Raw genomic sequence first — 2,676 nt, forward strand, 5'->3', positions numbered from 1 at the left:
GGGGGGGGCCCGAAACGAGGCGGCTGCACGCGAGGAGGGACCGGGCGGGGTGAGGGGCAGTCGGGGCTGGGGGGGCGAATGGGAGCCAAGGCGGCGCGGGGCGGGGGCCGTGAGGGGGCTCAGAAGTCGGGCCCCGCGCCGCCCCTCACCCGCTTCTCCTCCTCCTCAGGCGCCCGCGCCGCGGCCGCTACCACCTCCTCCTCCTCCCACTGCCTCCTCCAAGCGCTCGTCAGACACAGTCGCCGCGCCTCCGGGCTCTCCCGCCAGCCGGCCCCGCCGCGCGCTCCTATTGGCCAAGGCTGCCGCCACTCACCAAGCTTTAGCGAGTGCCTCCCTCTGCCATTGGTCAAAGCACCTTTTGTCCCGCCCCACGGGCCCCCTCGTCCGGGCACCCACACAACCCCACCACGCCCGCCCCGCCGTCAAGTGGCGCCTCCTCCTGCGAGTGGCTCAAGCAGCTGTCACTCTGCAGCTCCCATGACGACGTATCCCCGCCTCCTCACCCGAAGTCAACGCCTTGATTGGCAGAAAGCGCCGTCGCTCTGGGCGAAACTCGGGTTGGGTCAGGTTATTCGAGTCTCAGAGGAAATAGGGCAGGAACTCAGATGTGATTGGCTAGCCTTGGAGAAGCCCATACTCCCATTGGCTAGGACAGCTGCCCATCACCGCGGAGTCGTGACCTCCCTCTCTTCTTTCTCTGGTGAAGCCTGCGGCCGCAGGAGGAAGAAAGCGGAGGCAGCCGAGGGGCGGGAATCAGGTGGCTGCGCGCGCACCCGTATCTCAGCGCCCATCGAGGCCTGGGGTTGCCAGGGCAACAAAACTTTATTGACAACCCACCCTGTGCACAAAGGATCTTTCATGCCCCTATGCTTCCAGATCGCCCCTTATTTCTCGAAATATCTCATTTACTTTTTAAAGTATCCACAATCTCTCTATGCACAATCCTCCTCCTGGAAGGAAAAGGTCGTTAAAAGGGAGACAGCGAAGTGGGGGATTTGGTGACAGCTCTGACTCCGGGGGGCGCTTCCCCGGGGCATCCCCTCTCCCCATGGGGATCACCTCTCGCCTCCAATCCTCGAGGCAAAACATAATTACCCTTCCTGAATAATTACGCCTGGAATCCTAAGCTGCACAGGAAAGCAGAAGTCTTTATTTTGCTGCTTGTTGTCTGTCGTTGCGCTTGGAACAAAGCTTGTCCCGTACATAGTAGGGGGCCCTGTTAATATTAATGAGGGGAATAAATGAATACAGCCACGTCCAATAGGAAGCTGGGCGTCCTCTGTGGCGCTGGAGAGAGGCCCAGCCTTTTGTTCAAGGAGCAGCGATTGAGAACTCAGCTGCTAATCTGCAGGTGGGAGGTTCGAGCCCACCAGCTGCTCGGTGGAAGACGTGCGCGGGATTTTTACTTCTTTTATTATTATTATTATTATTAATTTTAATGAAAGTTTACAGAGATTTAGAGTTTTCAGTCATTCATTGTTGCATTTTTCTCCCTGCCCACCCCCTCCCCCCAATTCACTCTTCTCCTGGAAAAGTAAAACTCTTTCATTGTTATGCAATCCCTCCCCCCAAGTCCACTCCACTGTGCAGCCTTTATTCTGGATGCCCTGTCATGAGGGACTTTGACTTCTGTAAAGATCACACAGCCTGGAAAACCCTACAAGGCCGTCCTATTCTGTTCTATGGGGTCTCTGACTCCGAAGGAGCCGAAGGAAGTGGATTTTCACGACCCTTTGAGGGGCCCTGGTGGTCTAGGGCTTAAAGCGTTCCCACTTGGCTCAAAAGAACGGAGATACATGCAGAGAAAAATCGAGAAAGTCGGCTTCCAACAAGATTTACAAGCCCCCTAATAAAACAATAATAGTAATAATAAAATTTACAACCCAGGAAAGCCTATGGGACCTCTCCACCCTACCCTACAGCGTCTGCTAATCGCCCTATAAGTTGGAGGCGGGTGGGTTGGGATTAAGGAAGCTCATGAATTAAAAAAAAAATTAAAATGTATTTTGAGTTGAGCTTACAAATCACATTGATTTTCAGTCAATCATCTACATACGTTTTAGTTTATAACATCACAGTTGATTAATGTTAATTATGATGTTTGATCAATCCCTTAATATATATTGATTGCCTTGCCTTTCATTCAATTTAGCTGTTTATTGTTACTCCCTTCTTCCTCCCTTACCATGCCTGTTAACCATCCCAACGTTATTCTATATGTAAACCTCTCCTCTGGTTTTTTATGGTCCAGATGAGATGGATTAACGTGATAACTGGGGCGATGAGGATTAAGTCTGAGTCAGTGAGACTGGTTTAGGATAGGGCAGGGTTCAGAGCTCTTGTACACAGGGCACATAACAACAAAACATACCATCATTTTCCCTTAGTGACTGACTGGCATGTTTCATAAATCATTTAGACTTAACAACAAAATCCCTTATGGCTTCATTTACAATGACCAAGGAGGATAGAAGGAGAATTGATGCCTTTGAGCTGTGGTGCTGGAGAAGAGTACTGAATGTACCATGGACTGCTAGGAGAACAAACAGGTTCAACCTGAAGAGGGTGAGACCAGGCTGCTCCTTGGAGGCCAGGATTCTGAAGCTTCATCTGACATACTTTGGACATGTTGCAAGGAGAAACCAGTCCTTGGAGAGGGACGTCATGCTTGGGAGG

The sequence above is a fragment of the Elephantulus edwardii genome, unplaced genomic scaffold (assembly GCF_000299155.1).
Source record: "Elephantulus edwardii isolate Elephantulus edwardi_28Jun2011 unplaced genomic scaffold, EleEdw1.0 scaffold00348, whole genome shotgun sequence".
NCBI classification, from domain to species: Eukaryota; Metazoa; Chordata; class Mammalia; order Macroscelidea; family Macroscelididae; genus Elephantulus; species Elephantulus edwardii.